This window comes from Ambystoma mexicanum, chromosome 8 (assembly GCF_040938575.1).
Source record: "Ambystoma mexicanum isolate Mex_15411 chromosome 8, UKY_AmexF1_1, whole genome shotgun sequence".
Taxonomy (NCBI): Eukaryota; Metazoa; Chordata; class Amphibia; order Caudata; family Ambystomatidae; genus Ambystoma; species Ambystoma mexicanum.
In genome coordinates, this window is record NC_090929.1 from 900239759 (window position 1) to 900264009 (window position 24251).

The following is a 24251-nucleotide window of genomic DNA, read 5'->3' on the forward strand; positions in this document are numbered from 1 at the left end:
CCTCCCTTCTTTATGAACTTATTGGAGTGCCATCTGTAGTTAAGCGCTCACCTCTGTCTGGAAATAAGTGGTGTTAACTAAGACTTATCTGATAAGGAATAAGGGTTGTATATATTATAATAGTAACTGTGTTTAGAGTGTTTTACAATAAGAGTGCTGGAGTGTTTCAAACAGTGTGTTCTTCAATAAATAATTATATACTTTGATACCAAAGCTCTGGTCAGTGTTTGCTTGTATTATTGTATCTGAGTGCCTATTGTGTATACTTTGCATACTGCCTAACTCTTCTTGAGGGAAGTCTGACTGCTCAGCACAGCTACCAGGTAAATCGGGGTGGTACAGACTGCTACCAAGTGGGCTTACTGCTAACACCTGTAGTCCTAAATCTTTTGCAGTGTTCCCAAAGGGAACTGCACAGGTTTCTGCCTAACAGTGGTATCTTCGCCATTGATTGCTGTAGGTCGATTTGATCCAAACTGTGAGGCTGACTTCCTGTCCCCACTTAAGACTCTAGCAAAAGGCTGGTTTGGCTGACCAGTTTACCTTGCCATTGATGTCCCGGCTTCTTTGTTCTAGAGTTTTATAGTTGCCCTTCGTGATCCTAGGCGATATTTCACGTTTGTCAACTAAATGAGATCTGCTAATGTGAACTCAGGAGCTCACCTTCGCCCTATTGAGAGAACTTGGAATCGTAATCCATGGGGGATTGTGCTTTAAAGTGTCACCAATTTCCCTCTGCCGTTGTAGATCATCCTCTAGGTCGTCACTACTTACTTCTTCTATAGTGTAATTTGTAATGACACTATGCTTACCATTTGGTCTCAGGGCTCTCAGGCGTTCCACCAGTGATCCTTTTGTTGTTGGAGCTTCTTCCCAGTCAGCCGAGTACATGGAAAGATAAATCAAGTGATCTGGATCACTTATGGCTTCCTTTCCTGGCATGTCATTGCGTTCCCTCGTTGATGCTACTTTCTGCAGCCCTGTGCTCGGACTGTCATGATCACTGTTCGGATCTAGACTGATGTATAAGATATCGACATGGCTTATTGGAAGTGCGCTGGTATGGCATTTCCAACGTTCAGACGTGTTTTCCCTTGTGTACTGTCTCGGGCAGTGAGCACCATGGGCTTGATTTCCTTAAAGTTTTTAACTTGCGTGACTTGCCTTTTTACTCCATGTTCTCTTTAAAGCGGTGTTCCCCAGTTTTGATTTCACTTTAGGCCCGGGAACCTGCCTGATGTTTATTTGTCTTCCAGTGTTCTTTGTGATAGATGATGTTTCCTGTAAAAAAAAAATTCAACAATTTAATTGAGTTTAACAGCAAACAAAACAACCAAAAAACCAAACAGTGAACATCAGACATAACTCCCTCCCTCACAAGCTTACTCCCCTTCACCACATGCCCCCTGCCCTATCCGGGGGTGTCTTACTCCTCGCACCCTCCATGCACTCATCGTCTTCTAGGCTGGTCAGGGCAGTCTCAGACAGAGTAGCTGCTAGGTGCCTCCATGCCCTTTAAGACTCTGCTTCTTCATCTCCCCCCTCAGTTGGCTGGCCAGGTAATCTCGATTTAAAGCCCTCTCGGTCATACGTGTTTTGCAGTTTCCACAACGCAATCCTGTTCCTAGTGTTGTGACATATGAACACTCTGCATATATATTCGAGCTTAACAAAGGATTGCTTAGGTATCAAGTATGGTTTATTCGCGAAGAAATGCAGCAGCCTAGGCAGCACCACCATCTTTAGCAACGCCACCCTCTCCATCATGGTCAAAGGGAGCTTGGCCCAGAACTTCATACTGTTTTCTATGTTAGCCACTGACCTCACTGTGTTTGTCATGAACCATCGAACTCGCCCCTTCTGGGCCTCCTAGTCCCTGACACGTCGGCGTTTACACTCCATAATACTACCAACATGGCTGCAAGCTCAGTATGCTGCTCACCAGTCTTCACGTTCTACGCAGCATGCTCTATAAAGAAGCCACACCCCCGCGTCCCTGCAGGTCTCAACGCTGCTGTTAGCTGTGACCGGACGTGTGCTCCATACTTCTCCCTTGTGCTATACTGTTGTTTCCCGTTTCCTGGAACCCCCACTTCCAAACTACCTTCCTTCCTTCTTATCAGACTTTGCCAGATCACCTGCACCGCCTCCACGTGCTCCTTATCCTTTTCCTGATCTTCCTGAAGTTTTCCATTGATCCCGGACATCGAAGCTAAACGAACACTGGAAGCCGAAGACGGCCGAGCGGGCTTGTATAAGACCCGAACCATATGAAAGAAGACTCCTCCTAAAGAAGTCATCAGGCAACGAAAACAGGTGAGAAAGGGGGAAACATGTGACAAATTGAGACGCCACCTGACCGAAGTCAATACAGACATGTAGGCGGCTATCCAGGATCTTATGCGCGGCATGCAAGAACTAATGACCGAAGTACAAAACCTAAAGGCTGAGAACGCTGCGTTAAAACAATTGGTACTATCCCGCGACTCTGCCACAAGGGACAATGTGCTATTGGCCGGCATTTTAGACAAATATGATGGGTCTACAAAAACCCTTCGTGGATTCCTGGATTCTTGTTTGGTCCACTTTACCTTTAACCCTATTAATTTCTCCACCCCCAAGGCTAAAGTGGGCTTTATTATTTCACACCTTTCCATGCATTAGCCTGGGCCACACCATTAGTTAACTCCAGAGATGCCCTTTTGGATGATTATGACGGATTCATTCAAGCACTTAAAACCATGTTTGACCGCCCAGAGCAGGTCTTTAGTGCTCAAGAACGTTTACTCGATTTCCAGCAAGGCTCTCAGGACATGCTCACTTATGTGACTCCATTCAAACAACTGGCTAAAGAAGCGGATTGGCCTTCTGAAGCTTGCTTCACTCTCTTTCGAAGAGGGCTAAATGAAGACATCAAGGATGAATTAGCCAGGGTGGCACGTCCAAGTCCTTACCAGGCACTTATGGATCTTGCTCTACAGATTGATTTTCGCATCCAGGAAAGGAAGACAGAGAAAAGGAAGACCAAGTCAACCCTCCAGAAGAAACCCTTAGAGACCTCCTCGAAATCCGAAGATCCTTCTGTTCCTACAAACAAACCCGAACCCATGCAACTAGGGGCCTTTCGTGGACCCATATCCCCCAAGAAAGGTTGCGAAGGATCCATACTGGCTTATGCATGTACTGTGTCTCGGACAAGCATTTAGTCAGAGAATGTCCAACAGCCCCTCCGCAGCGTTCGGGAAACACCAGCTCCCGATCCTAGATGGAGCGCAGTTTCGGGAGAGAGATGTTGGCTCCACATCTATACCATCCTTGAACTCTCCTGGACAAAACTCTCTGGTAATTTTACAGGCCTTTCTATCGCCATCCAAGAAGGAAACCTACCCCATTCTGGCAATAGTAGACTGTGGGGCCATGGGAATATTCATAGATCAAGAATGGGCCCTTAAACATCATATTCCCTGCGAATCCCGAATTATCTTGCAACCCCTAGAAGCAATCGATGGGAGACCTCTCTCTTCTGGACCTATAACCCTTCAGACCAAGGAAATCGAGCTTGCAATAAAGCACCATCGAGAGAATGACATCATAAAATCCTCCCATTACCCAATGGTATTGGGAATGCCCTGGCTACAAAAACACAATCCATACATCAATTGGACAGCAGGTTCCTTGGTCCTAGGTTCCGAATATTGCATGTCTCATTGTCTACTCCTGGATCCCTCTCCGACACCATCGGAAGAACGTTCAACAACCCAGCAAGGTCCTCTTACGGTCTCCAGCATAATCCAGGTTCCTAAAGCCTACCAGGAATACGTCAATGTGTTCTCTTCTGCTATTGTTCAAGCCTTATCACCCCATAGGCCAGAAGACTGTGCTATTGAAACCGAACCTTCAGCTGTGATTCCCTTTGGAAGGATGTTTATTCTGTCCGAACCCGAGAAAAAGGCCCTTCGTGAATACCTAGTTACTAACCTAGAAAACGGCACCATACGTCCATCCAAGTCTTCAGCCGGAGCTTCACTATTTTCTGTTCCTAAGAAAGACACCAAGGAGCTCAGACCTTGTCTTGATTATCAGGTCTAAATCAGTGCACCCTTAAGGATCAGTATCCATTCGCCTTGATCTCAGATATCCTGGATGCCGTAAGAGGAGCTGTAATATTCACCAAATTGGATCTCAGGGGTGCCTACCATCTGATCCGTATTAGGGAAGGAGACGAATGGAAGACAGCCTTCAGAACACCCTTTGGTCATTATGAATACTTGGTCATGCCCTTTGGACTCGCTAATGCTCCGGCGGTCTTCCAACGCTTCATGGATCGGGTGTTTTCGGATATGCTGTTTCTTTTCGTCATCGTCTACCTGGATGATATCTTGATATTCTCTAAGGATCCTCTCAAGCATGAAGGACATGTTAAGGCAGTATTACAACGGCTACGTGAACACAAGCTTCTAGCAAAACCCGAGAAGTGCCTTTTTCATGTTTCTACTGTTCACTATCTAGGATTTGTCCTTAGCTCAGACGGTATAGGAATGGATCAATCCAAGGTTAAGGCCATACTATCCTGGCCAACTCCGACCACCGTAAAACAGATCCAGTCTTTCCTGGGCTTAGCTAATTTCTATCGGAAGTTCATACCATCCTTCTCCGAGATTGTTCAACCGATTATTGCCTTGTTGAAGAAAGATACTCCCTTTCATTGGACATCAGCCCAGGAGAAGGCCTTCCAACGCTTGAAAACAGAGTTTACACAAGCCCCCATCCTGGCTCAACCTGATATAAATCGGCCCTTCCTGGTGGAAACAGACGCCTCTAACTATGCCATCGGAGCAGTTCTGAAACAGGAACTCGATGATGGACTGGAACATCCTATTGCCTATCTTTCATGAACATTGACCCCCAGTGAAACCCATTACTCGGTTTTAGAAAAGGAACTGCTAGCCATCCGTCAAGCCTTCACCGAGTGGCGTCATTTACTTCTAGGAGCTAAACATCCTGTCCAGGTCCGCACGGAGCATCGAAATCTCCAAGTATTACAGGCCCTGGAATGCAGGAACAGCCGTCAGGCCCGTTGGGCCTTCTTCTTTGCCCAATATCAGTTCCAGATTCACCATGTTCCTGGAACACAGAATATAACCGCTGACGCCCTGTCTCGGCGTCCTGACTATGAACCCCCTGAAGACCGAACATTTCCTAAGATGTTTCCCCATACAATATTTGTAGCTTAGGCAACCAGCCTCCTGGATGAAGTCTGCATGCAAACTCAATCCTCTGAGCTCTGGAAAGACATCTTGAGCAAGAACAAGTGGAATTTGAAGACTAAGAATGGATACTTGTTCAAGGATAACGCCTTGGTCATCCCCACACAAAAACTACAACAAAGGATAATAAACCTCTGTCACGATACCCTTCACTCCGGACATTGTCGTATTACCAATACCCTCTGACTAATACAAAGGCACTTTTGGTGGCCCAGAATGAAAGCTAATGTACAACTGTATGTTCAGGCATGCTCTGTCTGTAATCAAAACAAACTCGACAACAAAAGACCGGCGGGTCTACTACAGCAACCTCCACTACCAACAAGACCTTGGGAATTTATAGCTACAGACTTCATTGTGGAATTACCACCTGCCAGGGGATACACAACCATCATGGTCACCATTGACTTGTTCACTCATATGGCTCATTTTACACCCCTGTATAAACTGCCATCCTCGTTAGAACTTGATGGAATTTTCCTGGAACACATATTCCAACTACATGGACTCCCTTCCAAGATCATATCGGACAGAGGGCCTCAATACATTTCTCAGTTCTGGAAACACCTTTGCCGGATATTAGGAATTCAACGTGCCATTTCCTCAGGTTATCATCCCCAAACCAACGGAGCTACAGAGCGTGTAAACCAAACCTTAGCACAATATCTCTGTTGCTTCACTACCAAGGTCCAGGACGATTGGTCCCTTTTAATACCAGTGGCTGAATTCGCTTATAATAATTTGGATCACTCGGTTGTTAAAACCAGCCATTTTTTCTGTAGCCAAGGATTCCACCCTTCGGTTCTACCTTCTGTCCTTCCACATCCTACACCAGTTCCCACAGTCGACTCCTGGATTGAAACACTCATTAATGTACAAAGAGAAGCCAAAGAACAGTTAGAGAAGGCCAGGACCCAGACCAAGCTGTATGCGGACTCCAAAAGAAGAACGGGCCCTTACTACACAATAGGGGATAAAGTATGGCTATCCTTGAAACTGCTGCCCCGGCATCTGCGACCAAATAAATTGGCTCCCCGGTATTATGAGCCTTTTCCTGTAAAAGAAATCATCAACCCAGTGGCCTTTCGACTCAAATTACCAGACTCGTGGAAGAAAATCCACCCAGTCTTTCTACATCCTTAATAAAACCATACATCCAGACCTCTCGAACTAACCACCGGCCGAACCCAGTGCTCGGCAATGACCAACTGGAGTATGAGGTCTCCAGAATATGTGATTCCAGATATAAACGTGGCCAACTCCAGTACCTGGTGGAATGGAAAGGATATCCCCCCAGTGAACGCGCTTGGGAACCCATCTCAAACTTAAATACCCCCAGATTACTCAGAAGATTCCATCTCATACACACGGGCAAACCCGGCGGGGCGGGTTTTCGGAGGAGGCATGCTGTCATGAACCATCAAACTCGCCCCTTCTGGGCCTCCTGGTCCCTGACACGTCGAGGTTTACACTCCATAATACTACCAACATGGCTGCAAGCTCAGAATGCTGCTCACCAGTCTTCACGTTCTACGCAGCATGCTCTATAAAGAAGCCACACCCCTGATGCCCCGCGCATCTCAACGCTGCTGTTAGCTGTGACCGGACGTGTGCTCCGTACTTCTCCCTTGTGCTACAGTGTTGTTTCCCGGTTCCTGGAACCCCCTCTTCCAAACTACCTTCCTTCCTTCTTATCAACCTTTCCCGGAACCCCTGCACCGCCTCTGCGTGCTCCTTATCCTTTTCCTGATCTTCCTGGAGTTTTCCATTGATCCCGGACATCGAAGTTGAATGAACACTGGAAGCCGAAGACGGCCGAGCGGGCTTGTATAAAACCCGAACCATACGAAAGAAGACTCCTCCTAAAGAAGTCATCAGGCAATGAAAACAGGTGAGAAAGGGGGAAACCTGTGACAGTGTTATGTTTATATTCAGCCTCAATCGTATGATATACCTCTACCCCCAGATATCTGAAGGACATGGTTTCCCATTGTATTTGTAACAACGGCAGTTCCTCCCGTGGTAACCCTTTATATCTACCCAGGAGGAATATACATGATTTCTTGTGATTTACTCTTATACCAGACAGCCCTGCATATCTCCCCATTACTTCCAAAATATACTGCAATTTCTACTCAGCATATCTTAAATACAGCAGCATATCATCAGCATACAATGATATCAGGTGTTGTCCTCCTTTCATGCTGATCCCCACCTCTCCATATTGTTGCCTCAAGTATATCACCAGGGGTTCCAGTGCTAAAATAAACAACATCTGGGACCATGGGCATCCCTCTCTAGTGCCCCTACTGAGTTGCCAGCGATCAGAGATGGTCGCCCCTGTCCGAACTCGGGCCTGTTGTGCGCTGTACAGCAGTTGTACCCATCTCAAGTACGTGGGTCCAACCCCATATTCTCTAAGGGCTGCCATCAACCACGGCTATTTGACAGAGTCAAAGGCCTTCACTGCATCCAATGAAATTATTGCAACCTCCTGTGGATCCTTTTCTGTCTGTTCTATGACATGATGTAGCCTTCTAAGATGATCAGATATGTTCCTACACGGGACGTACCCGGTCTGGTCAGGATATATAAGTGTGTTGATAACTGGTCTCAGCCTATTCGCCAACACTGCCGTGAGTATCTTGCTATCTTGTTTAAGCATGGATAGCGGTCGATATGACCCGCAGTCCATGCTTGGTTTGTTAGGCTTGAGAAGTGGGATAATGATCGCCTCCCTTAGGGATTCCGGCAGCATCCCTTTGTCTAACGCTTCATTTAACATTGCCAATGGGGGGGGGAGCAGCACCTCTTTGTATGTTTTGTAGAACTCGCAAGGGAGTCCATCTGCCCCAGGAGCCTTACTAGTCGGTAGAAGCTTGACCACCTCCTCTAATTCCTCTACTGTAATTGGAACCTCCAGGGCCTCCCTCTCCACTGTCCCCAATTTGGGAAGGCCAATGTCCGCCAATGTTTCCATCACATCATCCCCTCCGCTTTCTTCTACATCTTTATATGGCTGGTAGTAAAATTCTAAGAAACCTCTGTTAACCCCTTCTTGGGAATCCAATATTCGTCCATCCATGCCCCATATTGCTCTGATTGCTTGCCTGGGCATTTCGCTCTTATATAGCCAGGCTAACAACCTGCCCGGCTTGTCCCCTCCCGCGTGTTGTCTTTCCACATATTTTTTATAGTTCAGGTTGCATAGTCTCTCCCAATACTCCCTAAAATCTTGTTGCAACTGTCCAATAGTCCCAGTCTCCTCGGGGGAGTGCCTGCCCTTTCTCATAATTGTCTCCAATTTCTTCTCCGCTTCATGTAGCTCATGTATTATCACTCCCTGTAGACCTTTGGATTTAGATATTGCTGCTTCCCTCACCACCACCTTAAATGCTTCCCACACTATGCAGGCTGAATCCACACTCCCCGTGTTGTGCTCAAAATATTCTACAATTTCTTTCCGTAGGTGCTCTCTGAACACTGTATCTTTCAAGGCTTCGGCCCTAAGTTTCCATGTCGGGATCCGTGCTCTGGGTGGCAAGTATTGCCAGGTTACAATCAGTGGCGTGTGATCAGAGAGGACTCTTGCTTTGTATTCCGACCGCACAAATTCTTGTCAACGCCGGTGCTGCAAATATATAGTCTAACCTCTTGTATAGGTTGTGTGGGGCGGAGTAGTGGGAGTAAGGCCTGTCCTGTGGGTGGTGCATCCTCCACACATCTACTAGATTGAAATCTCTCATTAGGGTCCTTAGGGCTTTAGCTGCCGGGGTAGGTTTGTCCATCCTCGTATCAGATCTGTCTACTCTGGGGTCTCGCGTGCAATTGAAGTCCCCCCCATATGACCCCCCTCCCAATGTATGGGCTGATCACGTTGTATAAGTTCCTGAAATAGCTAATAGCATCATGGTTCGGGGTATACGTGTTGATAATGCTCAGCTCCCTGTTTTCCACCAGTCCTCTAATCAGCACTACCCTCACATCTGGTTCCACTGGGTTATGCAGTAATAAAATCGTGGCAAAAATGTCGCCTGTGCAAAAAATCGCGGCAAAATTGCTGTGGTTTGACCCAGTAAAGGTGTACCACCCCATCTCCCCTTAAATGTTATAATTTAAGGGGAGCAGGGGTTGCGGGTGTGTCCCCCGCTCCCCTTAAATGGCATAATGGTTCTGGGGGCTGCGGGGGTGTCCCCCACATCCTTTACATGGTTTGCGGCAGCCAACCACTGCCTTTTTGCAGCAATTTTTTGTGTGTAAACAGCCATTTTTGCCACAATTTCAACACATTGAACCCTCCACAGTGGACTGCAGTATCTTAAAGGGGACATGCAGTGCTATCCAAGTAATAACCCCTCTGGCATACGCCGAATATGTTGCCCCTATGGTAGTCACTTTCCATTTCCTCTCCACCAGTTCTTGTTTCTCCTTTGTTAAGTGGGTTTCTTGTAATAGAGCAATGTCAATCCTCTGTCTCTTCAAATACATCATGACCTTATTCCTTTTTAAGTAGCTATTGAGCCCCCTAACGTTCTAAGTCACAATCTTAAGATCCCCCATCTTATCCGTGTCCCATCCCTACCCTCTCCCCTCTCGTCTTCCACAGTGATTCATAGGTGTAAGCTTGCTCCCCAACTTCTAACATCCCTTAAAACAGCTTGGCCATTATGACCTTTGCGGTGCCATATTGGGTGTTTCACCATCAGTTGGGTCCTCACTTTGCAGACCTGACTGGATCTGTGCACTTCCCAGTGGTGCCTCGCCCACCTTTAATCGTGCTCCTGCCTCTGTGGTGAGAGCCCTTCTGTGGCAGGCAGCTATCACATTATTTTGTATGCGCTTGTTTCTTGCTTCAGTAGTAATGCCAGTAAGGCATCCGTTTTCCTCGCGTGCAGCTTTATTATCCCCACGTATCTCGTATACTCTTCCAAGGTTGTGGTCTTCATAGACCGCTTTAATACTGTGTCGCCTCGTGGACATGGTTGTGGTTTAGTCCATTGCGTCTCCTGTTGAATACACAGCGGTGCTCACAGTGAGCGTTTCGCTCCTCACCTGTGCACGGGGAAGTATTTTCCAGCTACGGGCGGTCCCGCCACTATCCTCCTGGCACTTGGTATTTACAGGATCTCAGAGCCCTGTCTCTGTGACTCTCGCTGCACTCGATTCAGCTCTGTTGTTTGTATTAGCCGGGATCAAGCTGCACTGAAATTGCGCATTGCCAATGGCTGGGCTGACCCTCTTATTCTTGTTTCCACGCCACATCGATGCAGCTCCAGGTTACTCGCTGGGGCCACCTGGCATAGCGACCCTGAGTGCACTATTGCAAGCTCCGTAAGTAGTTTCTCGTTCTGTACCGCAGGAGCCCTGTGTGCCTCATGAAACAATGTATCTTCACAGTGAACCAGGGGAAGTCGGAGACAATTATTTCCTTGTGGCAGATACAAAGAGATCTAGCCTGTTAGCGTTTATCAGCTTTCCTTGACACGCAGCCACTACCGTCCATGCCCAGCCCAGCACTCCGGTGTAATCCTTTGTCTTGTTGTAGACTTCACAGGACCAAGCAGTGTTTTTTACGATTCCATAACTTCAGATTTAACCATCAGTTCTGCATCGCTGGACTTGCAGTGCACGCCCCTTGCACTCCGACAGCCGCAGGTTTATTTATTCATTGTTTCATCGTCCATTTAATCCGTGTGCAACAGGATCAGTTTCGGATGTGCGGGAGCTCACGGGAAGACCAGCTCTACTCCATGGCTGTCAAGCCACGCCCCCTTCCTGTAATTTGGCAAAAATATTATACGTTTTGCTCAAGGGCGCTGTGGAGGGTGGGGCTAGCTGTTTCCATGTGTACTTAAAGGTCCCTTTAACACCTTATCCTTTTTAGGCTCTTTTATCAGCAGGCCCAGCTTTTGGAGACTTATGAGTGTCCATGTCGTGTTTGTTGGATCGATCCATTACGTTATGTATGTCTGGTTCTTGAAGGGCAGTGACATCTTCTTGAATTTGAGGATCCTTATCTGTTTGTGTTAAATTGGTGTCCTGTGAATCTTGCGTGGAAGCGTGTGCTCGCTGATTAGATGACAGCAGTGAAGATCTTCTGACTTTTTCTTTCATTATTGGATCCAGAATGCTCTTCAAGAAATATGTGATGTTGTCTGAATTTTTGTCCATGTTTCCCTGTAGAGTGGATATAAATCCTTTGACAAAGACCATTTTTGAATGTAGCATAGCTATAAGAGTGGGATTTGTATTTGGGATGTTTTCTCGCGCTCAAAACCCTGAAAGTGAAAAAGAGTCCACTAATATGAGATATATATCACTGAGATGAGTCTGATGTTAAAGAAATTGTAGTTTATTCCTCAGACTGTGTTACAGGTATCACTTCGTCTAGTGAAAGACGTATGGGCCTTGAAAACGACCAGCGGTCGAAACACGTGTCGGCTGTAACACAGTCTAAGGAATAAACTACAATTTCTTTATCATCGGACTCATCTCAGTGATATATATCTCATATTAGTGGACTCTTTTTCACTTTTGGGGTTTTGAGCGCGAGTAAACATCCCAAATACAAATCATACCTATTAATACATTCCTGACTTTGTGGGAAGTTTGAGGGGAGTAGTTTGATTGCTGCCACCCACTTTAATAAGAATTTAAGTTGGAGTATGAAATTTGAGAGTGGCAACTAGCGCACACGTAACAGATCGATCCCACAACTACAATCAGTTATCTATAAGAGTGGTTTGGTCTTTTAGCTGGTCTGAGACATTCTCATAAACCTACATGAAAGGAGCCTTTGTGAGAGAGAAAGCCGCAATCATGCTGGCGTTTATGGACAGTTTTGGCATCGTTTTTTCTTCAATGTGTGAAGAGGCAAGCTCAAACAGCATATCCTCGTCTGAAACAGTGGTAGATTCCAATATTTTGGATTCTGTCATGCAAGTTGTTAATCTTCGCCACTTAGTGGCTGCCGTCGAGCTATTTGAAGCGCTCGTACAAAGCAGACCTGGTTTGGTGGTGTCCAATTCAAAGCTCCTTTCAGATATTGCTGCGGTCGGTCTATCGTCTTTATTCACAATGTTTCTTCTATCATCAACATTTAAGGTTCCCGTGGGTATTTTCCTCACCCCTTCTACTTCTTTGTCTATTCTGGAGCCTACATTTAGCTCCTTTTCCTTTAATGGACTCAAAGGTGATGTAATTGGTTGTTTATTTCCTAAGGGTTCAGTCGCACTAGGTTCAGTGGGAGCCCGATTTGGCCGTGAATAGAAGAAACGTTGTCTAGCGTGCAACGTTACTGGAGTCAGCCCCCTTGGTTTCCAGGTTTTCGAAATTGGAAAAGTGCAGTTAAGACTCTTGGATTTGTTTGGATCTGGGGCTCCAAATGTGTAGACTTTAGACATTACACTCAGCCCATCTCTATTCAATGGAGTGATGTCCTCGAAATGTGTGCAGTCGTTAATTGTAGCCACTTCAAGCTGTTTTGAACAAATGTCAGCTTCTGACAATAGAGGATGCCTCTCCCCGTACTCATTAACACTTTCTACTACATAAGAATTCAAATCAGGTGCATTACTATCTGAGAGGCACTCTAAGATGTTCTGTGGTGAGGACGTCTTTCAACCGATTTCTACCCGTGCATCAATCAGGCAAGAGGGTCAATACTCTTTCAACAGGAGGGCTTGAGTGTCTATTATGCTTTACGTTTCAGAGGTCTCATTCATGGTTGTACGTCTGGTTTATCAGAGCAAGCTACTTACAGGGTACGTAGAGGTACTCACTTGTGTAAAACAATATCGTACTAGTGTTGGTAAATAGGCGAATCAAAGGGTCTAAGCCCCACAGCCTCCACGCAATACCAATGAGTGAGTTCTCCTTTTGGGGCAAGACTGCTTTCAAATGTATGAGCAGAGAAAAGGTATACACTCCTGTGTACCTGTGTACCTATGTATAGGTCTCCTGGTCTCCTGGTGTCATATGCCCCCTCAACATGTGCCCCAACTACCTAATAATAGGCTCAGGAAACAAGGTCAGGCAGAGGTAAACCTAGGCAGGATGTGAGGCAATGCGGGCTGGAGCTCTCACGTAAGAGGTTGTGTGGTGTGCAGTGTCTTTTGTCTCACCAATGTCACTGGTGGCTGATCCAGCCCCTCCCTAGCAGCTCCGCCGCTGCGTTACTGCAAACTGCCACTCAGCCATCCTCTAGGCATTTTCTGCAGCCACTCCGCAGGCGCCAACCGATCCAGTCCGGTCAACCTGGCGAAAAAAGGCTCCTTACTCGCGTTCAAAAGCTGTAGACCACACTGCTTGCGTGGTCCGGGCTCCTTACTCGCGTTCATACCACACAGTGCAGAGTCTTCCTGCAGAGGATAGGACCTGGAGCCAATGCCAACGCGTAATGTGCTCAGGGTCGGATTATACCCTCGGCCTTTCATCAAAGCAAGGGAACACATGTTAACTTGCTTTGATGATTTATTTGCATGCATGATGTGTGCATCATAAATTATGGTGCATGCATCATTCACATGCTGCTGCAGCATGCAAAGTTGAGGGGCCAGGGCCGCCACCGGGCTGGCGGATGTCACCGTGCCAGAACTCCAGGGGGCACGGAGCGCCCTGTAGTTGCTTTGCTATTGTATTAGTGATACATATGTATTAGTGATATTAGTGATAAACTACCAATTTCTGAGTAGAATAAGCATCCATTTCGGACTATGTATTTTGCCTTTCGCAAGTTGCAGTAATAGCATGTTTTTTTTCTGCCGTTTTCTCTGTTATGATCATCATAAGACATTCCATATCGGTGTCCTCGGTCACTTGACAAAATCCTTGTGCCTAAAAGTTCTGTACAGTGTAGAAATATTTGACCATAGCACCTCAAGTGGCCATTCACTTCATTGTGTCACAGTGAATGCTTTGTTGTAATGAGTCTATCTTTCCCATCTCCCTGGCATGCTGTTCAGGATGTTTCTTTGCATGTATAAGGTAACTCAGAGAATGGGATGTCTTGTGAGTGCACTGTTTTCCCTATTTTGCCAACCTCTGAAGCCTGAAAGTAGATGCATGCAGGCTTGACATGCAGCCAACTTTGCATTAGACCTGCAGATGAACTTAACTAGTCTGCTGTTAAATCTCAGTTACCAGTTTAATGGTATCCACTGCAGAATAATTGCTCATTTTACTATAGCCGATATGATAGCTCAGTGGTTTGAGCACTCACTGCTGTGATGTGTGTGTGTGTTCTGCAGGTTCGAATTCCAGTAAGGCCATCTCAGCCTTTCATCCTTCTTAGGTCGATAAATGAGTACCAACACATGCTGGATGATATTCTATGCATATTTGTTCTATAAAAAAGAGCTTAAGCATAAGTGCTATAGAATAACATCATTATTTGGCCTTGGACGTCTGCTTGCATTCACAGTAATTTGACAATATGGATCTATACACACATATATTAATGATACATATGGTGATCCATTCTTGTATGAAATTTATATCACATTAGTGAAATCATAACCAGATTTTTCGTAGTGTTCCTGGGAACAATGCTATTTGATGCCTCTTCCTGTTTTGTCAAGGGGTGAAAGGTCATGTTTCATCGCTTCCCAGGATGTCACTTTGGGGTGGGGTCAAATGACATCACTTCCGGTGATGTCATCAGAGGTCAATGGTCGTAAGGCGAAGGGTGGGCCACTTTTTTGAGGCAAGGGGTGGGCAGCTTTTTTTTGGGTGTCCGGGCCTATTTATTGTCCCGGTCCGACCCTGAACGTGTTCACAGTGTCAACCCGCACTGGGTTTCGAATCAGCCGCTTCTGACATAGCAATATATGTAGCAGCCATCTTTGTTACCGATTTTAATATTTAGGACTGGATATTTTGTGTTTGTTGAATCAGTCTGACAAATGGATTGCTAGTTTTTCACTGAGCATCGAGAAGTACATTGTACCTCTATGTATGTCGTAGCCTCCGAAGGATTATAGGCTAGTTTGGTACTGCAGTGTTACATGTGCCCCTGAGAGTGAATATAGAGATCAATAGCAAACAATTAACACTCTAAGCTATGTCACTGAAAGGTAATAAGTACACATAGGCAAACAGATAGATACTGTGTGCACCACTGATCCACTTCAGTGAGCTAACTATTGGTGGGAAAGTGGTCAATATTTCAAGGCTAGTGGGCCTGCCGGCCTTGAAACATGGACCACTTTCATACCAATTACAGTGGTATGGGCACTATGAAGAATGGGCGATTACTTGGCAGAATAGTGGCCTTAAAGTCCTAACAGACTGGGGAAAAGAGACCTGCTTGGCATCAGATGTTCTATGTCCCCCTGGTGATCCATCAACTTCTCTATAGATCAGTCCACCTGTCAGTGGAGGTACTGCCGGGGTGGATGGGCGACTAGCTCACAAGCCTAAATATGTGCATGATAGTTATCTGTAATAGATTTGTAGGTCAGAGTGTACAGAAATTCCTGTTTACTAAACGCCCACTTTAGAAAGCTATGCTTAAGGACCTAAAATCAGTTTCCAATCCCATCAGGGCCCGCCACTATCATTTATCATCCAAAGGCTGATGAGTGGTCTTAAATTGGGTAATAAACCTATGATAGTGCTTACGAGAGGGAGGAAACTCCCATTTAATGTCTGAGGCCTTCCCACAGTCGCTCCCCTGTGTAATGCTGAACGAATGCACTGCTGACAACATTATTCAAAACAGTCTGTAGCTGTGTAACCATTTGCCCAAGTGTTCTCGTTCTAGTTTTATACCAACATAAACATATCGTTGATATGTTTAAGTAGGGTGTATTGATGTCAGATTTACCAAGCTCACAAATATTTTTGGTAACTCCGTTTTTAACTTCGCGAATGCTACATGCACACAGTTGTCTACTTAGTTTACATTTTAAGTTGGATGCAGTATGGAGCACACCAGACTTTTTTTTTTAAATCCACACACTTTATTGAATTGCCTTTTGTTAATGTTAAGTATATCTATTTTCTTTTGCTCTCTAGCTTCCTTTCTGTGTACATCATGCATGTTTTGCACAACACATTACTATAGAGATTTCTTATATGTTGTGTGATAGACACTGTGTTTTGTAAATTACTTTTATTTAACATTAATTTCTAGACAAGGCTGGAAAATACAAACATGCAAAAAACATTACATGTCGCTTTAAATGAGAATATCCATAGGATAATCTACTGTGAAATTTCAAAAGGCTCTGCAACTTCACCAAATGATGTGATACTGGTCAAATTATTTTACCTCATTATACTTTATTTTCACTAGCTGCTAAAGTTGTGAGCATCTTGAGGTGGTTTAGGTAAGGTGTTCACTATATAAACAGCCACACTCATTTAGTTTAATAAATCGCAGTGTTGCTTCATAAAATTACTAATTATAGATAACAATTTGATGCCATGGAACCTGGCTTACAATCCTGACTTCCCAACATGAGTAAAGCTGTATCATCCTGGGCAAATCATCATATGCTTCTGTGTTTGGGTCCACTCATCTGGCAAAATTGAGAGTTCCAAAAACAGTAACTACTATTTGATTCATTAAATACTTAAAATTAGACTTTTCAGTTGTATCTTGTGTTGTGGGGTAGTTGGAATCTCAGTGCTGTGTTATGCACAAGTCTCCTCACTTACCTTTATGATCGCTTATATAGAGAACGAATTCTAAGCATCACACTGCCCAGACTGAATGCGCATGGACACAGGCTCCAAACGCAAAAAAAGGCTGCAAGTGTCTGGCAGCAGATATCGAGCAGGAGAGTGGAAGCACTCAAGGATGTTTCTGATGTGGGATGCCAATTGTTCTAAGACCAGCCCTGATGATAATCATGGCATATGTGTGGTGCAGCAGTTCACATTTCAAGGGACTATGATCCACTCTTGAGCACATTATATACTTAACTACTATATAATTCACTCCTAAAGTGAAACATTTATTTGGTCTCAGATACACATTATTGCAAGAAAAAATGCTCAGAGATGTACAACCATAACTGTTAGTGTCTACTGCTGACTGAATATCCTAAAACATGAATATGTGATATATACCTTTATCCAAAGCAAAGCATGATGGACCATAGTACAGAAGCTGAGGCAGTACACCCATTCTGCAGATGACCAACTTGCATGCCCTCTCTGATCGCTGACTAAGGCACTGTTTGCAGTCAGCAGTCCAACCCTCGGTTGCTCTGCTCATCAGACGAATATCATGATGATCAGAATTCATGCATTTTTTGTATTTTGGTGTTGTAGCTAGTCATTTTCCTGGTAGCTACAAGTAGTATAAAGAACTGGACCAAACACAATAATGTGCACAATGTATGTTTCTGTGCCAGGGAAGTTTACCCATGCAACACTTTGCTATTCTGCTGCAGGTTGCAGCAGCACAATAAAGTAAAAACTTCAACCCCATCACAATCAACACAAAAGTGTGCAGCGCCACCCCACCTCCACCTTCCCAAATAGCGTGTTGCAAAATGTCACAAATCACTGGAATTTGCAGATGTGGGAAACGTTCTGTGTGACAGTTGTTTTTTTGTTGTGGGACGCCTTTCTTTTTTTACCTTACCAGGCTCATTTCTATTCCCAATCTGACCCTGAGTCTCTATGTGAGACATATTACAACACATACAATACATTGACCTGTGTGTTACAAGCAGATCTCTACAGCATGTGCTCAAACCACTGAGCCATGATTTTCTCCTGTTAAAAAATGGGTAGTTTAGCTAACATGGCTTAAATACAAGGAGAGTTCCCTTTGCTGACTCCAGGGCTGTGTACAGGTTTCACTCTAGTGGTGCATTTTTCATGTTTTTGATGCATTTGGGAGCTCAAAGCTCGCATTATACTAAAGCTTAGTGGGATGCGATGTGTCATTATACACTGATTCATACAGGACTTTCAAGATCGTTCTAGGGACATATGTGTGTTTTTATCAATTGTTTTCATACTACCCAGCCCCATATTTGCTGAAATGATCAATACAAGTAGCTTGAGGTTCAAGATGCAAAGAACATGTACAAATAAGAAGTCTCTTTGGGCTGCCTTTTCAGGTAACTATGGTCACCCACGCCTCTAACATGATCTATTTTCCCTATTAGTCTGGGAGCATCAGACAGGCGTTTTCTACATTTGGTGCTTGGTAGGGGCTCAAATTATCTATTTAAATTACTAACCTGGTCACTGGTCAAGAGGGGGTAAGCTCCTCGACCTTCAGCAGAAAAAGGCAGGTGGTATTCAGAGAGGCACACACACAAGCTACTTCTGTCTGTCTATAGTGTATCACTGTCACTGTCAGTGACCTGTAACAGATGGATTCAGCCTCTGTTTGACTGTGATTAATCAGACTCTTGATTTGTTTTCAGTCATTTTCAAAAGTACAATTGCAAAAGTAAACTGCATTTGCTTTTTAATGTTAGTTTTTACTTTCTCAAATGCCGTAGTGCATCAACACTAGGTTTCTTTACCTCTGTCACTGGGATGTGCGGAATACATTTTACTGTATCCTGTGGGGGGTCAGAAATGAAAGCCAAATACAAAGCTGCCATGTTTTTGGTTAAAGACTTTTATTACCTTAAACAGGTTGGGAAAATGCTTCTCTAAACCCTTCTCTAGGAGGAGCTTATCTACCTAAAACCAAAAATTAAGGATTTGTCTTTGTCAGGATGTCATAAATCAAAAGCTGTCCTTGTGTCCAAACATTCTATCCTGACCCTTACACCACAAACAAAATAATAAAGTGAAAGGGAAAATGTGTTCTTAAATGAAAATCGAATATCCTCAACTTAAATGTTCTCCAAAATGGAAAAGATCTTAGTTCCAGAGAGTGATTCTTTTTCCATGGATTCTTCACTTGTATCACAAATGTCTCTGGGTCTTACAGTTCCTTGTGTCTTCCTTGGCCCACAACAATCCTATCAGATAGAAACAGTGGTTATTTAACAAAAGTTCCTTCTTTTAACACAAGTCTTTGTTTAAAAACACTGTTTCTGCTTGACACTCCTTATAGGTTGGCAATTTGCCTGCAATACTCCCCTGCCAGGATGGACCTCCAACTGCCTGGTGTACTCTCCTGCCAGGACTTTTCTTGCACTCACAACTGCCTGGTGCACTCTCCTGCCAGGACTTACTTACACTCACAACTGCCTGGTGTACTTCCCTGCTAGGACTTCTCTTGAACTCACAACTGCATGGTGTATTCCCCGGCCAGGACTTCTCTTCCTGTGCTTTTTAACTGCCAGGACTTTTCATATGTCTTAGTTACTTACCTGTAACTGTATTTCTCCAGCATTGGTATCTTTCATAGATTCACATGCTTGAATATTCCCCGTCGTCAGACTGGGAATCCTCAGTGATAAATTAAATAATAATAATAATAATAATAATAATAATTTTTTTTTATATATATATATATATATATATATATATATATATATATATATACACACTGCCACCTAGCAGTGCATGTACATAGCCCATTATAGTCTTGAGCCACTCCATTATGTAGTCCCTCCACCTCACTTTGGTCCTTTATGGCCCCAGCCAATGAGGTGGCAGGGCTTAAGCTCCGCCCCCGGCAGCCATCTTCAGATTTTGAACCGTAGAGATTACAGTATGATGGATGCCGAGCATAGGAGCAGCCTCTCAGGGGAGGCGGGCGGGCGCATGTGAATCTATGAAAGATACCAATGCTGGAGAAATACAGTTACAGGTAAGTAACTAAGACTTCTCCAGCATTGGATCTTTCATAGATTCAGATGCTTGAATAGAATACCAAGCAGTTAAAACATGCCACCATTATGAACAGATATGCATAATTACAGAAAAACATATTTCTGATCAAACCTTTACCATGCAGCAACACAACGGTTACATACTTCGGGAAAGGTGGGAAAGGAGGCTGGTCCTACCTTATACAAAGAGATGGCGGAGCACTGCCTGTCCAACTGCAGTTTCTTTGTTGGTATCTTCAGTCAGGCAGTAGTGTTTCGCGAAAGTATGCAGAGTGCTCCACGTGGCAGCTCTGCATATGTCTTTCAAGGCCACCCCTGCGTGAATGCTGTTGACGCTGCCCTTCCTCTGGTGGAATGCGCAGACGGTGGTCTAGTTAAAGGGTCGCCTTTCAACTGATGACAGTGGGTGATGCAGGACGATACCCAGCGTGCCAGGCTTTGTTTGGATATATGTTGGCCCTTGGTACGGCCAGAGAAGGAAATGAATAGCCGGTTTGAGGAGCGGAACTCCTTGGTTCTTTGCAAGTAAAACTTCAACACCCTAGAAACGTCTAGAGAGTGTAATGTCCTTTCCGCTTCCGAAGCGTGATTCTGGAAGAAGGTTGGTAAAACAATGCGCTCAGTGAACGACATCTCCGAAAGTACCTTGGGGAGGAACTTAGGGTGAGGCCTTAAGATGACGCGGTCCTTCTGGAACAAGGTAAACGGAGGTTCCGAAGACAAAGCTTGTAACTCACTGATCCTTCTGGCCGATGTGATGGCTACCAGGAAGGATGTCTTCCAGGACAAGAATTTCATATCGCATCTATGTATGGGCTCGAAGGGAGGTTGCATGAGGGCTGTTAAGACGGTGTTGAGGCTCCAGTCCGGAACTGGTGTAGGTGTAGGCGGATAAGTACGCATCAGACCTTTCAGGAAGATCTTGATCGCTGGTAAGGAGAGTAAGGCTTGCGTCTCCGCGGTTACTGTGTAGGCCGCTATGGCTGACAGATGGACCTTGATAGAGGACAGTGAGAGTCCTGATTTAGCCAGGTGCCACAAGTAAGGCAGAATTTGATCAACCGAGGCCGTGAGGGGATCGATCGCAGAGGTCTCGCACCATTTGGAAAACCTAGTACATTTTCTGGTGTAGGTGAGTTGCGTGGACGGGGCTCTAGCGGCCCTGATGATATCCCAGCATTCTGATGGTAACTTTAGGTGCATTAGTTTACGCTGCTCAGGAACCATGCTTTGAGGGACAGACTCCTCGGGTTGTGGTGGAGGACCTTGCGGTTCTGTTGTGTCAGTAGATATTGATGTGATTTGAGACGAATCGGGGTTTTGCAGGATAGATGTCTCAGCGTCGGGTACCAGACTTGCCGTGCCCAATCGGGTGCAACAAGAATCAAGGAACAATCCTGTTCTTTCACCCTGCGAAGTACCCTCGACATGAGGGGAATGGGTGGGAAGGCGTAGAGGAGCTTCCCCGACCAATCCACTGAGAACGCGTCTCCCAGCGATTGGTGCTCGGGGTATCTTGACGCAAATATCTTGCATTTTTTGTTGTTCCTGGTGGCAAAAAGGTCGATCTGCGGATGGCCCCATAAGGCAAATATCCGTCGGGTTTCTCTGTCGTCCAACTCCCACTCGTGTGACGCTGTGTATTCTCTGCTTAATCTGTCCGCTAGGACATTGTCCACTCCTGGAAGGTGCTCTGCCCTGATCTGTATCCCGTAGCGCAAGGCCCATGCCCATAGCTGTTGGGCTTCTTGCGACAGAATCTGAGACCTCGTGCCTCCCTGCTTGTTTGTATAGTGCATGGAGGTTGTGTTGTCTGTCTGGACTGTAAGAACTTGACCAGCTATAACCGGTAGGAAGGCTTTCAGCGCCAACCTTACGGCCCTGAGCTCCAACACGTTGATGTGGAGCTGGGACTCTTGTGCCGACCAAGATCCCTTGGTTTGGAGGTCCGCAAGATGAGGGCCCCAGCCTGATAAGGAAGCGTCCGTCCGCAGCAGGAGGGTCGATGTCGGTGCTTGAAACGGCATTCCCTGTAGAAGATACCTCGGAGCGTTCCACCATCGAAGGGCCTTGTGCAACGTTGATGGAATCTGGACAATGTCTTCCCAGCATCCGAAAGCTTGTTTCCATTGGTGGTCCAGAGCTTCCTGAACCGGCCTCATGCGAAGCCTGCAGTTCGGTATGAGGAATATGCATGATGACATCATGCCCAATAGGGATTTGTAAGAGCGTACAGAAGTTGTCTCTTTCTGTAGGAAGTTCGAAGTTAAGCGTAGAATCGCTGCTATTCTCCCTGTGGATGGTCTCACTCTGGGAATGCTGGAGTCGAGCTCGGCTCCCAGGAAGAGAGCTACCTTGCTGGGAACGAGGCAGGACTTCGTCTGGTTGATGGAGAAACCTAACTCTTTTAGGAGGTTGACCGTCCTCGACACTGCCGAACGAGCTTTTGCAGCTGAACTTGCCTTTATCAGCCAATCGTCCAGGTATGGAAAAACGTCTGTTCCTGCTCTCCTGAGACTTGCCGCTACCGGTGCCAGGCATTTCGTGAAAACTCTTGGCGCCGATTTTAGACCGAACGGAAGCACTTGAAACTGAAAGTGGAGCCCTCCCACTGTGAACCTGAGGAACTGCCTGTGTGCTGGATGGATCGGAATGTGGAAGTATGCATCCTCCAAGTCTAAAGTGGCCAAGAAGTCGTGCTTGTTTAACCAAGGTAGCACCCCTTGTAGAGCTACCATCTTGAAAGTTATGCTCTTGATGAACTTGTTGAGAGCCCTCAGGTCCAAGATGGGCCTCCATTGACCGTTTTTCTTTCTGACGAGGAAGAATCGGGAGTAGAAACCTTTTCCCCTCTGGGAATAGGGTACTGGTTCTACTGCTTCCTTCTGGAGCAGTTTTTTCACTTCGGACATGACCTGTCCTAGCATATGCACTCTGCAGGGAGTTGGAGGCAGGGAAGTAGGTTGGTCCAGAAATTCCAAGGTGTGACCCTTTCGGATCACCTGTAACACCCATTTGTCTGATGTAATTGACCGCCAGCGCTGGAAAAACTGGCTCACCCTTCCCCCCACCGGGGTGTGGCAAAGGGGGGGGGGGGATTGGTCGTCAGTTCTGCTTGCCTTGCGACTTCCCTTGGGCGGAGCCACGTCTGCCTCTATGGGCGTATCTGTTTGATGACTGATATTTATTGCCTTGGTACGTGCCGCCTTGTGCTTTTTGACCATAGGAGGAACGACTGTATCCCCTGAACTTGGACGATGAACCTCTAAAGGGACGAAAAGACCGGTGGTCCTTACTTTTGTCCTTTAAAGAACTGATGGCTCTGGCTGTGTCAGTGTCTGTCTTGATTGCCTTCAAATGGTCGTCTATCTTTTTCCCAAAGAGATCTTGGCCGTCAAATGGCATGTCTAGTATCTGCGCCTGAACTTCAGGTCTAAAGTTAGTAGCCTTCATCCAGGCCTGCCTTCTGAGCACTGTGCCGTGCGCCATCTGCCTGAAGCCTGATTCGGCCACATCAACTGCTGCGTCGATCATGTGATCCGATGTTGCTTCACCATCCGCGATTATGGATTTTGCCTCCTCCTGGAGCTCCGGTGGTAATTGTTTCGCCAAGTTAGACATGCGGAGCCAAAGCTCGCGATCGAATCTAGCGGTCATGGCCAGTGCATTACCCGCTCTGATTGTAAGTGATGCAGAAGATGATACTTTCCTGCCCATGGCTTCCAATTTACGTCCGTCCTTATCCGGTGGTGCTGACAACGGTGAGGAGGGGTTGGCGAGTTTCTTTCTGGCCGCCACTGTAATAACTGAGTCCGGTTTCGTATGACCCCTTAAACAAAGCGGTGCTGAATCCGGAGCTTTATATTTCTTTTCTGGCCTGGACACCAACGCCGGAGTCGATAAGGGCGTAGATAGGATCTTGGATCCGGAATCCCAGATGGTATCGAGGAGGGGAATTGTGGTCACTGTCCTCCTTCGTTTGTCCCTGTGCTCATAGAGCACTGATTGCCTTTCCTCCGAAGAAACCTGAATTTTAAACAGTTCTGCGGCTTTACCTATTATGGTGTGGAAAGAGACGAGATCATCCGGTGGCGAGGCCTTGCCCGGCGAGTCTCTCCTCCTGGGCTTCTCGACGACGTAGTCATCCCAATCACTGGGTGCGTCTGGCTCCTGAGTAATTTCTCCTTCTTCTGGTTCCGAAAATTCACCAAAAGGATCCTCCTGC

At 45.8% G+C, this 24251-nt stretch overlaps 1 protein-coding gene and 1 long non-coding RNA gene across 9 annotated transcripts in view; one reads left to right on the forward strand and one right to left on the reverse strand.

Moving 5' to 3' along the window:
• The window catches only part of SHLD2 (shieldin complex subunit 2), a 1351673-nt gene that overhangs the window by 649328 nt on the left and 678094 nt on the right, over positions 1-24251 (forward strand). The window lies entirely within an intron of this gene.
• Positions 1-24251, reverse strand: part of LOC138472556 (uncharacterized) — a 98968-nt gene that overhangs the window by 10417 nt on the left and 64300 nt on the right. The window contains exon 2 of the long non-coding RNA XR_011268641.1: positions 813-1281. This is a non-coding gene — a long non-coding RNA (uncharacterized lncRNA). The remainder of the gene's footprint in view (positions 1-812; positions 1282-24251) is intronic.